A 14659-nucleotide genomic window follows, 5' to 3' on the forward strand; every position below is an offset into this window, starting at 1 on the left:
AGGAGGCAGTCCTACTTATCCTCTAGGGACAGAAAACACATGAGAGGTTAAAAGCCCACCCAACCTTCACCTCACCCTCAGTGTTTGTACCAATCACCACACCAGGATAGATGCAACTCTATTTTATTAAACTTACACCAGTGTTACACCCACATTAATATTAAGAGCAGGGGAGGGAATATAATGGTGCTGTCATGATGGACGGCCCGTCATCTAGCCTTGGGGGTGGAGCCTTTACTTGCGTTCCATCGCTGGAGCACACATTCCATATTCAGTGGTCTGCGCACCTCTATGTACATTACTTCCTCTTCCGGCGGTGTGCGCCCTGGTTGTGCGTTCCAGCGGTGGAACGCACTCTCTATGCTTTATGGACCGCACACCCGGATCATGTAATTTCCGGATGGCATGTTCTGGGCATGCGCTCCATGCTGGAAAGCATACTATTTAAAGATATAGGGGTTTAATTATACTCCACTGTCCACCAATGAAATTGATCAATACAAAATGAGTACAGAGCATCCACCTATGAGTGGGCTCTTTCTTGAAGGGATTTGTTATATTCCACCAGTGGCCAGGGGGATATATATAATACCACCCTTTTTTTCACTTACCTTCTACTTCTTGAGAAAGCCATCCGGCGAAACGGCGTTGGAGGTTGTGGGGCCTAATCATATGGTATTTATTCCGGTCTATGTATTTATTTTGGCATATTAAGTATTTAGTTTAGCGCTTCTATTAATATATCCACTGTGATTAATTTATTTGTACTTTTTAGTTGTTGCTACACGTATTTATTGCACATATGCACTTTTAACATATAGTCAGGATTTGCCTTCTATTATTTATTAATTCCTATATGCTATGCCCCACATTTAACTATTCTGGGTATATTGGGTATCCCTGAGTCCTTTCCTTGTATCTTATTTTTTTGTTGTTTTTATTCATGTTTATGAATAAAAATTATTAAATACATATTTTAAATGATTTTTATGGTTATTCATTATTTATTGAGTAGGTTTTAAACTTACACCAATGTTACACTCACATTAGTATTAAGAGCAGGGGAGGGAATATAACGGTGCTGTCATGATGGACTTGAAGCGCCCCCTGGGCCTGTGTTGTGGATGCACGGTGCGGGAGTACCCGGAGCCGGATCGCTGGGGGTTGTAGTCTTCCGTGGCAGTGACCCGGTCCGTGCCCAGGGCGGTCAAACCAGTGGCAGTCTTAATGTTGTAACAAGTGTCCGACTACGCCACCCGTGGATTGCGGTCAGTGGGGACCGCCGCTGCGCTGCAGACCGCTGAGGCTGATGTTGTATGCGCAGCCAAGAATGGGATAACTCCCCACGGGAGAAGTATTGCCTCAGGGCAGCTAGTGTGGATGATGGGAGTGATGGTGTGAGCGTCCCAGTACTAATGGTGCTGGTGCGGCGATGAAACACAGAGACGTGTGGTGCAGTTCAGGGTCTTTACTGATGGTATAAAGCAGACCCTCCCGGGAGTACTGGTTAGCAGTAGAGGCCTGGTCAGTCTGTGAGCAAGCAGGATCTCCCCTGGCCAGGCGGAGTTGTAGGCCTCCCCGTCTATCTGCACTCTTTCCTGGCTACCTTGCTGTAAGCGGTTACTAGTAGCCCACGTCCCTGAGTATACCATGTGGTGCTCACCCGTACGGCTGGTGACTTGGGGCCTTCTGTTAGCCTCCGCTCCTGGATGGCGGCGCTGGTCCCTTTCTTGTGACTGAGCCTCCGGGCTTCTATGGCCAGAGGACCTGGAATCCCCTGCCGGCTGGTTTCTGCTGCTGGGTGTATATCAGTCCCCACAGCTTCGGACTCCGGTGTCCGGTTGTAGTGTCCTCAGCCAGGGCGAGCTCTGCTCAGCTCCAGCCCCTGGTCTTCAGCTACTGTTCCTACAGAGCTCCTGCTGTATCTTTCCCTCTCCAAGCTCTGACTCTCCTAATCCTGCCCCAGACTCAGTTTATAAGGGCAGATTCCTCCCCTCCCAGGTCTGGGCGGGCAGTGTTGCATGCTTAGGGCTCCTGACCAGAGAAACCTCCCACTTGCTCTCAGACATAATATTTCTATTACTGTGGCAACCAGACCCCTGGGGTGCCACAGACTCCTGGAAATGTAATTAACGGTAGGAATAATTCCTATTTTACCAGGCCGTCCATCATGACAGCACGACAGGAGACTACTGATTGAAGGACTTTATGTCCATAAACTAGCTGTTGGCTGGACAGTACATTTAACTTATAGTGTTTACTAAATGTAGATATATTGGACCAAATTGCTGCTTGACAGATCTGGTCCACCGATGCTCCTGCCTTCCCCGCCCAGGATACGGAAATTGCCCTAGTTGAATGGACTCTAATGCTAATTGGTGGTTCTTTTCCCTCAGACTCGTATGTGAGGGCGGTAGTTCTAGTTATCCATCTCGCCAAAGTTGGTTTGGGGGCCTTTTTCCTTGGTTTCTTCCTGAGTACTGTAGGAACAAATTTGAGTCCTGCCTCCAGGGAGCTGTTACTTCCACATAGCTGACCACCGACCTTTTTACATCCAGGGTATGGAATAATTTGTCTTTGTCATTTTTTGGAAACTGGCAAAAAGATGGTAAAATTATTTCCTGATTTAGGTTCGTATTGGATACCACTCTGGGAAGAAAGGAGGGATCTAGTCTGAAAATTAATCTGTCCTCTAAAACTTTCAGATAAGGGTCTAATACTGAAAGCGCCTGAATCTCACCCACTCGCTTTGCCGTGACTGCCACCAAGAAAGCGGACTTAATGGAGAGTAGATCGATACCCACCTGTTCGGGGGGGCTCAAAAGGAGGTTTGCATAGGGCTCCTAGCACTTGAATTAGATCCCATGATGGGACATGGTTACTAATTGTAGGCAGGCTTTAGGGGAGTAACAGCTCTAGTATATCTTGATATCCACGGGTGGTCTACCAGGGAGTAGTCCAGGAAGGCACTTAGGGCAGAGATCTGTACCTTTAATGTGCTTAGTCTCAATCCTTTGTCAAATCCTTGCTTGAGGAATTCCAGGATTTTAGGGAGATGCGGACAAGAAATGTCCAGAACTGACTGTCCTGTGAAAGTACAAATTGTTGACGTTATCAGTTTCCTATTAGCCTGCAGAGTTGTTATTACCCGATCTGAGAGGCTTTTGGAACTTAGGATGCATGCAGTCAATTCAAGGAAGTGAACGTCCTGATGCAATAGGGTTCCCTGAGACAGTAGATCCTCTCTGTCCAGAAGTCTGAATAGATAATCCAGAGACATGTGGTGTAAGATCGGGAGCCAGTTCTTCTTGGGCCAGTAGGGAGTTATCAGTATTAAAGTCGCCCGTTCTTCTCGGACTTTTGTCAATACTCTTGAGATAAGCGGAATCGGAGGGAAGGCGTACAGAAGGCCTATTACCCAGGGCTGAGATAGAATGTCCACTCCCTCCGGATTGTCCTTTGGGTTCATAGAAAAAAATTGCTGAAGTTTACTGTTCTTCCTGGTTGCGAATAATTCTATGCAGGGTATGCCCCATCTCTGGACTATTTGCTGGAAGATCTCTGGGTTCAGTTCCCACTTGGAGGACCATATTCTCTCTCTGCTGAGAAAATCTGCTATTCTGTTTTTGGATCCCTGAGATGGACCGCTGACACTGAAAGAACATTTTTCTCTGCCCACCGGAAGATGTGTTCCGCTAATAACAACTTTCCTTTTGGGCCTCCCTGCCGGCTTAGGAAGGAGACGGTATACTGTTGCCTGAGAAGATCTTTATGTGACATCCCTTAACCAAATCCTGGCATTGCTGGATTGTTTCCCAGACTGCATGTAACTCTCTGAAATTGGATGATCTTCTTTGCACCACGGGAGACCATGTGCCCTGAAGATAACGGCCCTCTACATCAGCGCCCCAGCCCTTCTGAATGGCATCTGTAGTGATCCGATTGGAGGGTAAAAGGATCCAATCTACGCCCTTTTTTAGGTTCGACAGGGATGTCCACCAAGAAAGGGAAGATCTTAGTTCTGCCGACAGTCTCATCCCTTTGTCCAGGCCAGACGTCGACAGGATTGCCTTTTGCAAGGGCCTTGAGAGAGCCTGGGCCCATCTTACACTTGGGATACAGGACGTCATTAGCAGGGCCGGCTCCAGGTTTTTCTGGGCCCCGGGCGAAAGAGTCTCAGTGGGCCCCACATACCACGATTCATGATGCACAGATAACGCAGAGAAATATAGGTATAGTACAATGCAAAGATTTCACTTCTTACATTACATGACCGATATCTATTGTAAATTCCACAATAGCTCAGAAACCAGCAAATCGCTCCACACAGTATACTGGCCCCCATAAAATGCTTCATACAGAATACTGGCCCCCATATAACACTCCATACGGAATACTGGCCCCCATATAACGCTACATACAGAATACTGGCCCCCATATAACGCTCCATACAGAATACTGGCCCCCATAAAATGCTCTGTACAGGATACTGGCCCCCAAATAATGCCCTGTACAGGATACTGGTCCCCTTATAACGCTCCATACAGGATACTGGCCCCCATATAATGCTCCATGCAGGCTGTTCCCCCCACATAATGCCCTATGCAGACTGTTCCCCCCTTATAATGCCCCATGCAGGATGTCACCTCCCCATATTATGCCCTATGCAGGATGTCACCCCCCATATAATGCCCCATGCAGGATGTCACTCCCCCCATATAGTGCTCCATGCAGGATGTCACTTCTCCCCCCATATAATGCCCTATGCAGGATGTCCCTCCCCCCATATAATTTCCCATGCAGGATGTCTCTCCCCCCCATATAATGCCCCATGCAGGATGTCACTCCCCCCCATATAATGCCCCATGCAGGATATCACTTCTCCCCCCCATATAATGCTCTATGCAGGATGTCCCTTTCCCCCCATATAATGGCCCATGCAGGATATCACTTGTCCCCCCCATATAATGCCCCATGCAGGATGTCACTCCCCCCATATAATGCCCCATATGCAGGATGTCACTTCCCCCCCATATAGTGCCCCATGCAGGATGTCACCCCCCATATTATGCCCCATGCAGGATATCACCTGCCCCCCATATAATGCCCCATGCAGGATGTCTCTTCCCCCCATATAATGCCCCATGCAGGATGTCACTCCCCCCCATATAATGCCCCATGCAGGATATCACTTCTCCCTCCCATATAATGCCCTATGCAGGATGTCCCTTTCCCCCCATATAATGGCCCATGCAGGATATCACTTTTCCCCACCATATAATGCCCCATGCAGGATGTCACTGCCCCCCTTATAATGCCCCATGCAGGATGTCACCCCCCATATAATGCCCCATGCAGGATATCACCTCCCCCTGCCATATAATGCCCCATGTAGGATGTCCCTTTACCCCATATAATGCCCCATGCAGGATGTCACTCCCCCCCATATAATGCCCCATGCAGGATATCACTTCTCCCCCCCATATAATGCTCTATGCAGGATGTCCCTTTCCCCCCATATAATGCCCCATGCAGGATGTCACTCCCCCCCATATAATGCCCCATGCAGGATATCACTTCTCCCTCCCATATAATGCCCTATGCAGGATGTCCCTTTCCCCCCATATAATGCCCCAGGCAGGATGTCACTCCCCCCCATATAATGCCCCATGCAGGATGTCACTTCCCCCCCTATAGTGCCCCATGCAGGATGTCACCCCCCATATTATGCCCCATGCAGGATATCACCCCCCCCCATATAATGCCCCATGCAGGATGTCTCTTCCCCCCCATATAATGCCCCATGCAGGATGTCACTCCCCCCCATATAATGCCCCATGCAGGATATCACTTCTCCCTCCCATATAATGCCCTATGCAGGATGTCCCTTTCCCCCCATATAATGGCCCATGCAGGATATCACTTGTCCCCACCATATAATGCCCCATGCAGGATGTCACTGCCCCCCATATAATGCCCCATGCAGGATGTCACTCCCCCCATATAATGCCCCATGCAGGATGTCACACCCCATATAATGCCCCATGCAGGATATCACCTCCCCCTGCCATATAATGCCCCATGTAGGATGTCCCTTTACCCCACCATATAATGCCCCATGCAGGATGTCCCTTTCCCCCACCATATAATGCCCCATGCAGGATGTCACCCCCCCCTCTTTATAATGCTCCATGCAGGTTATCACCCCCCTCTCTTTAAAAGCCCCATGCAGGATGTCACCCCCCTCTTTATAATGCCCCATGCAAGATGTCACCCCCCATATAATGCCCCATGCAGGATGTCACCCCCCAATATAATGCCCCATGCCTCCATACATTAAAAAAAAAAAATCAAATACTCACCTCACTCCTCCTCACCTGCTGCCGCTGCTCAGGTCTGGACTCCATCGTCGCCGGCGTCATCCTGCTCTATGCTGCCTGTGACGGCTCAGGGGAGGGCATGGTGGAAAGACGTCACCGCACCCTCTGACCCGAGACGTCACAAGGAGCGCACAGCAGGAAGACAGTGGACCTGCGGAAGCACGGGGAGAGGTAAGCATCCGGCTGCCGGGGCCCTGAGCAAGCAGGGGAGAATGGCGGGCGCTGGCACCGCTCTCCTCCGGCCATAGCCCGGCTGGGTGCCCGACCACGAGTGGGCCCCCCCCCGCCTGCTCAGGGCCCCGACACGCCAGGTGCTGACGCCGGCTCTAGTCATTAGGCCTAGGATTCTCATGGAATACCTGACTGAGGTGGAATTCCTTTCCTGGAAATTCCGTATTTTTAGACTGATCTCCTCCTCTTTTGTTAGAGGCAGGGAGGAATTTTGAAGATGAGAATTTAAGAGCAATACTAGGAACACTTTTTGGTGTATGGCTGGAGGTCCAATTTTTCCCAATTGATGCACCACTCTAGGGATTTTAAGGTCTCGATCACCTGTTTTGGCTGTTGGACTAGAAGAGACCTTGATTCGGCCACTAGAAGCTGATCATCCGGGTAAGGAATTATGATCGTACCTTGTTTCCTTAGAAAGGCTGCTACCTCTGTCATTACTTTTGTAAAAATTGGAGGAGCGGATGATAGGCAAATGGTAGAGAGGTGAACTGGAAATGGTACACTGTTTTCCTGTTAGAGAGTGAACTTTAGAAATTGTTGATGATTTGGATGGACAGGAACATGGTAATATGCATCTTTTAGGTCCAGGGGGCACATTACAGAGTTCTTCTCTATTAATGGGATGCTGGATCCTATTGTCTCCATTTTGAATCTCATGTATTCCACCCATTGATTTAGGGGTTTGAGGTTTATGATTGTACGGCGTTTGCCTGAGGGCTTTATTAACGAAAAGAGGGAAGAATAGTGTCCCAGGCCTAGTTCTGAGGGATGCACTGGTTTGACTGCGCCTAGTGTCTCCAGGTTTATTATGTCTTGCCAGAGGCTTTCTGAGGCCAGAACGGAATATTGTCGGGTAAGCTGAAAATGGTGCGGGGGAGGATGGGAAAAGTCTATTTTGTTCCCTTCCTTTATTGTCCATGAAATCCATTGGTTGTTGTGAAGACCCGGGGTCTTCCATGGGCGTAACGCTACTCAGACAACACAGGGCGAGAGTAAAACAGCGTGGCAATACTTTATTGAACCACAAAGCAGACAATAAACACACAGAAGAGTCGCAGCAAACACCCAAGATGGTACAACATTACACAGTCTCACCCTTCCTTCTCCTCCCGCCTGGGATAGAACTGCTGCGACTTTGGAGACTTCCAGGGCCGACTAACTCAACCAGTTGCCTAGATGATTTTTGAACAATGGTTAGAGGCTCCTGAGAAACTAATGAGATTAGTGGAATGCTGGACACTTTATAAGATAAATTAGTGTACATAAACTGACGAGCAAGCAGAACATTAATAAAACACAGCCAGCAATCTCTAATCAAACACAATAAGGTATTTCTCTTGGATTAACAAATCGAATCGTCTGGCTAATTAAGATTTTAAGTTGTATTGTCACAGTTGTCCGTTATGGACTGCCAACTTTCTAGAAAAAAAACGGAGCAGCACCCCAATCTTTATGGCAGCAGGGTCTGCCTGATGGACCAGACGAAAATTGGGCTGCTCTACCCTTTCCCCCCTTTTGGTAAGACCATCTAACCAACTTACCCTTACCCGTATACTCTCGCCTAGGGGAACGATGGGATTTACAAAAGATTGTGCATGCGTTTTTCCTGCAGAATACATGCGGAATACATGCGGATTCACATGCGTTTCCGCATGCAGATTGACAAGCGCTTTCCAGGCGATTAGCATCACTTGGAAAGTGCTTGACAACTAGGTCACACTATATAAATCCAGCATGGATTTATATAGTGTGACCGTAAAACAATGCTTAAAATAAAGCTATGCTCACCCCCGATTCCCCGGCATGTGCTGCAGCGCTCGTTACTGTCTGGTTCCCGGCTGCCGGCATATCGCGAGACACAGAGGTGAAGGGCCTGCGGTCACATGACTGTGACGTCACCGAAGGTCCTTCAGCGCTGCTGGCATGCCGAGAGAAGCCGTTGGACAGGTGAATATAAACTTTATTTTTTATTTTATTCATTTTTTCACAGGTACAATGGTACCCAGGTCTGGATGAGAGTCTTCTCTCCTCCAGAACTGGGTACCATAGAGATGCATAGAATCCGCTTGTACAAATGTACAGACGTGCATTCTATGCGTCTCAATGCAAGTCAATGGCGGCGCTTCCGCAAAATTAATGAACATGCTGCGGATTTATGAGCCCTGCAGAAACGCTGCGGAAGAATCCGCAGCATGTGCATTGACATTGCGGAATGCCATTGGGGACCATGGGGTGCGGATTACCATGCGTTTTTGATGCGTTTCCGCTGCGGAAATTCCGCAGCATAAACGCATGAAAAACGCATCGTGTGCACGCAGCCTTAGTTTTTTTTTTAATGGTTGCTGTGGAGGATTCCCAGCACCTTTTTAGCAGACTCTTGGCTTTCCTGTTCATTGCATCTTTAATGCAGGAGTCTTCAAAGGGAATGGACGTTTACTTTGCAACCTTTGCAATGGGAATGTCTACTTTGGGAATTTCCTCCCATAATTTAATTTCCTCCGGATCGAATGGAAGGCGGGCTTTAAAATCTCTCGGAATAATCAGCCTTTTTTCTGTGTCTGCCCAATTTTCCAAAATGGCCCTGATGTACTCATTAACAGGAAACACCCTATTTCTCCGTGTCCTCAAATATTTCATCCTGTATGGAATGGGTTATATGAGCGTCCTCTAATTTCATAGTATGCCTCACTGATTTAAGCAAATCATCAGTATGCTCAGCCGGGAACAGATACATTTTATCATTTCTTCTGATGGTAAAAAGGTTCCTCCGCCCCCCTCTCTAGATCCTGGTCTGAGACCGAATCTGGATATTCTTCTTCCCCAGATGACTCCTCCGTCTCCCACCTAGGTCTCTTGTGGCGGGAGAGGGGCTGCACTGCCTGGGGCAATTGAGGCGTCTGGGGCTGGAGACTGTATTCTGGACCTCCTCTCTAATTATAGGACGCATGTCAGTTAGGAACGTTTGCTTTCTCTTCCTTGAGAATCTTGGCAATGCATTCTTTACACAGCTGATTTTTGTAGCAATCTTGGCGCTTAGAGCCACATAAGCATTTTCGGGGTTTCTTCCGTGAGGAAGATCCGGACCTCTGGGTTCCTCTATCTTGTTTTTTTTAGAAGGAGACACGGGAACTTTATTTAAAATTTGTTCTGTGTGTTTCAGTAGATTGAGGCACAATAAACAGGGCCTATACTCACACTACCCGGGGACTCTGCTGGTTTCTGAACGTGCAGGATTGGAATCCATCGTATCAGAATGTGCACACTTGTAAGAATACCCTTTTATAGAGTATTACCTGGTCAAGGTGGTTGTGGCACATTCCAACTCGTTATCCCCCACAATACCTTGCAGGGATGTATGCCCTGCTGTCCAGAATCAAGCGACATTTGTGTAAATCCAGAGTGCGTTCCAGTCTGGAACCCACGACTCATGAAAGTGCGTCCCGGAAGCGCGTTACGCCCCCGGAGCGCATGCCGGAATCGAGAAGTTCATCTGGTGGATATCGCATGACCTCCTTACCGGAACGCACGCGCAGGCCGGAAGACTGCCGGCAGGCATGGCATGCGCTCCACCCCTGGAATACAATCAGGCAAGACCTAGAAGTCTGCTGGCGTACAGCCGAGAGCCCTCTATGAGAGGGAAAGGCGCAGTTGGGAGCCCCCCTGCTTCCACTAACTTGGCTGAGAGACCCCCGCCCAGTGGGGTATCAGCATGGAGCATCTTGACAGGGGGAAGGGGAGAAATGGATCCCCCCCAAACTCCCTAGCTCACAGGTACCCTTTTCAATGGTCTTCTACCGTCCTGTCCTGCTAGGGACTGGAAAAACACTGAGGGTGAGGTGAAGGGGGGCTTTTAACCTCTCATGTGTTTCCTGTCCCTAGAGGACCTGGTAAAATTATATTCTCGGGCTTTGGGGCAGCCTTTGGGGAGGGGCTTTATCTGGTGCTCTGCTTATGTATTCCACTGTATGCCTTCTGACGGGTCATTATGCCCTCAGTAACCTGCCTCCTATTTTTAATACTGCATGTGTAATTCTGTGGTTGAAATGTATAAATTGACATGAAGCAAGATGGCCCTGCTGCCCGCGCATGTGCAGTAGCATATCTCGCTTGCCGATAGATGCTACTGCGCAAGTGCAGCACCATAATGCTGCAACTTTTTTTTCCTCCAACAAAATGGCGCCGGCAAGCGATAGATGCTACTGCACACACATGGGAGCCGTTTTGCTGGAGGAAATTTTTTTTTGCTTGTATCAATATGGCTCCGCCGGCCGCGCTTGCGCAGTAGCATCTATCGGCAAACAAGAAATGCTACTGCGTATACAGCGGGGCCATTTTGCTGCATGTAAATTTCTATATTTCAACCACAGCATTACACACAGGACTTAAAAACTGACTTACTAAATCCTTTTAAGCAACGATGAGCGCCACTGAGCGTTACTCGAGTTTGCCTAGGGTGCTCGGGTATGCACAGAGTATCGCGGGTGCTCGAGTTACGAGTCCTCGCAGCTGCATGTTTCGCGGCTGTTGGACAATCACCAAACATGCGGCCGTGGGGACACAAACGTGTCAATCGAGCACCCACGATACTCGGAGCATACCCGAGCACCCTGGCCAAACTTGATTAATGAGCTCTTGTGCTCATCACTACTTTTAACGATTCACTAAGTCAGTTTTTAATCACGTGATGTCGAAGAACTAATGGAAAAGAGAATAATTAGCTGGGTAAAATGAGCAATTGTAAGTACACAGTGCTATACAATATGATTCCAATATATTAAGAGGATAAAAGTTGATGGGAGCACTTCTTCAAAGGGGTTATCCGCTACTAGGACAACCCCTTCTTAAACTAAATGTATGGCCCAGATAAACAAACAAACCTCGCGGTCCCAGGGCTATGATGCGGTGTAATGACACGTGACGCCCAATCAGCGCTGGTATCTCTGTCCCCGCCTTCGTACAAACTGAACATGAAGCGGAAGTCCGGCTGCAGCTGATCCTGGACTTCCTCTTCATGTTCATTTCGACAGGAGGTGGGGACAGTGACACCAGGCATCACGTGTCATTCCACCACATCACAGCACTGGGACAGAGTACAGATACCACTGGAACAGAGCCAGCATGGGAGGCGAGTAAAGGTTTATTTTATCGGGGCTGAACATTAAGAAGGGGTTGTCCTAGTAGTGGACAACCCCATTAAGCTGAACTTGCGGCGGCGATCGTGCAGGCATAGCTCAAGTCAAGAACCCCTTCCAGACCATGACGTAAACTTACAGCCATTATATAGTACGTAGCAGCATTTGATGTGTCTGACCAAGCAGGAAGATGGTCAGCACATATTACAATTCCTGGCCAAGGAAGGAAGAATAAGCGATTATACAGATGACATAACTATGGTTTGCAGCTGCTGCTTTCTGCGAGGTAAAACATTGCCCCTATGTTTTATCATAGAAGTGAGTGTTTTTGCCCAAATCACTAGTCTCCAGAGTTATTTATTATTATAGCGCCATTTATTCCATGGCGCTTTACATGTGAAAAAGCAGTATAATACAAGAACAATTACAATAAACTTGAACACAATGTGACAGCGACTGGTACAGGAGAAGCGAGGACCCTGCCCGCAAGGGCTCACAATCTACAAGGGATGGGTGAGTATACAGTAGGTGAGGGTAGAGCTGGTCGTGCAGCGGTATGGTGGAGCGAGGACCCTGCCCGCGAGGGCTCACAATCTACAAGGGATGGGTGAGGATACAGTAGGTGAGGGTAGAGCTGGTCGTGCAGCGGTATGGTGGAGCGAGGACCCTGCCCGCAAGGGCTCACAATCTACAAGGGATGGGCGAGTATACAGTAGGTGACGGTAGAGCTGGTCGTGCAGCGGTGGTTACTGCAGGTTGTAGGCTTGTCGGAAGAGGTGGGTCTTCAGGTTCCTTTTGAAGGTTTCCACGGTAGGCGAGAGTCTGATACGTTGGGGTAGAGAGTTCCAGAGTAGGGGGGGATGCACAGGAGAAATCTTGTATACGGTTGTGGGAGGAGGAGATCAGAGGGGAGTAGAGAAGGACATCTTGTGAGGATCGGAGGTTGCGTGCGGGTATGTATCGGGAGACTAGGTCAGAGATATATGGAGGAGACAGGTTGTGAATGGCTTTGTATGTCATGGTTATGGTTTTGAACTGGAGTCTCTGAGCAATGGGGAGCCAGTGGAGAGATTGACAGAGAGGAAAGGCCGGGGAATAGCGCGGTGGGGGGGAGACGACAGGTGGATTAGTCGGGCAGCAGAGCTTAGGATAGATTGGAGGGGTGCGAGAGTGTTAGAGGGGAGGTCACAGAGTAAGAGGTTGCAGTAGTCAAGGCGGGAGATGAGGAGGGCGTGCACTAGTTTTTTTGCAGATGCATGGTTTATCAATGTGCGGATCCGGGAGATATTTTGGAGTTGGAATCGGCAGGAAGTGGAAAGGGCTTGGATATGTGGTTTGAAGGAGAGTTGAGTCCAGGGTTACCCCAAGGCAGTGAGCTTGAGGGACTGGGGAGAGTGGGCAGCCATTGACGTTGATAGATAGGTCAGTTGGGGGGGTTGAATGAGATGGCGGAAAGATGATGAATTCCATTTTGTCCATGTTAAGTTTTAGAAATCTGGCAGAGAAGAAGGATGAGATAGCAGACAGACATTGTGGGATTTTGGTTAGTAAGGAGGTGATATCGGGTCCAGAGAGGTAGATCTGTGTGTCATCAGCATAGAGGTGATAATGAAAGCCATGAGATTCTATGAGCTGTCCCAGGCCTAAGGTGTAGATGGAGAAGAGCAGCGGTCCTAGAACTGAACCTTGGGGGACACCGACAGATAGGGGGCGAGATAAGGAGGTGGTGTGTGAGTGGGAGACACTGAATGTCCTGTCTGTTAGGTATGAGGAGATCCAGGATAGGGCCAAGTCTGTGATGCCGAGAGATGAGAGAGTGTAGTAATATGGAATGGTCCACTGTGTCAAAGGCAGATGACAGGTCTAGGAGGAGGAGGACAGAGTAGTGTCGCTTAGCTTTGGCGGTTAGTAGGTCATTGGTGACTTTAGTCAGTGCAGTTTCAGTAGAATGGTGCGGTCGGAAACCAGATTGTAGGCGGTCGAACAGGGAGCAGGAGGAGAGGTGGGAGGACAGCTCAGAGTGGACATGTTGTTCCAGTAGTTTTGAGGCATAGGGGAGAAGTGATATGGGGCGATAGCTAGACACAGAGGATGGGTCAAGGGAGGGTTTTTTGAGGATGGGTGAGATTGAGGCATGTTTGAAGCATGAGGGGAAGACACCAGTTGTTAGTGACAGGTTGAAGAGGTGGGCTAGGGTTGGGATGAAGATAGTGGTAAGGTTTGGGATGAGGTGGGATGGGATTGGGTCAAGTTCACAGGTGGTGAGGTGTGATTTGGAGAGTAAAGAGGAAAGTTTATCTTCAGAAATGGTGGAGAAGGTGGTTTTGGAGGAAGAGGGTTGAGTAGGTGTGGGGAGGGGCTGTCGGGGCTTTAAGCAAGAGCTTTGATGGTGTCAATCTTCTACTTAAAGAATGAGGCTAAGTCTTTGGCTGAAATAAGAGGAGAGGGAGGAGGCACTGGGGGAGGAGAGAGTTGAAGGTGTTGAATAGTTGTTTAGGGTTGTGAGACAGGGAAGATATGAGAAGTATGTTTGTTTTGCTGCAGTGAATGTGGACTTGAAGGTGGTGAGGGACTGTTTGAATGCGATGAAGTGCTCATTGGACTGGGACCTTTTCCATCTACGTTCAGCAACCCTGGAGGCCCGTCGCAGTTCTTCAGTTAGGCTGGTGTGCCACGGTTGTCTGTTGATTGTGCGAGCCTTGGTATGTGTGAGGGGGGGCGACCGAATCGAGAGCTGCAGCGGTTGTGGTGTTGTATAAAGTGGCAGCAACATCTGCATCATGTAAGGAACTAATGTCTGTAAGAGGGAGGAGGGATTCAGAGAGTGAGTGTAGGTCAAGGTGTTTGAGATGTCTGCGAGGGTATGCAACTTTGTGGAGTGGGGATTGTTGCCCTGGAGAGGAGAGAGAAGAGAAT

Source organism: Phyllobates terribilis, unplaced genomic scaffold (genome assembly GCF_046119375.1).
Source record: "Phyllobates terribilis strain yellow unplaced genomic scaffold, ASM4611937v1 Scaffold_5__5_contigs__length_657084704, whole genome shotgun sequence".
NCBI lineage: Eukaryota > Metazoa > Chordata > Amphibia > Anura > Dendrobatidae > Phyllobates > Phyllobates terribilis.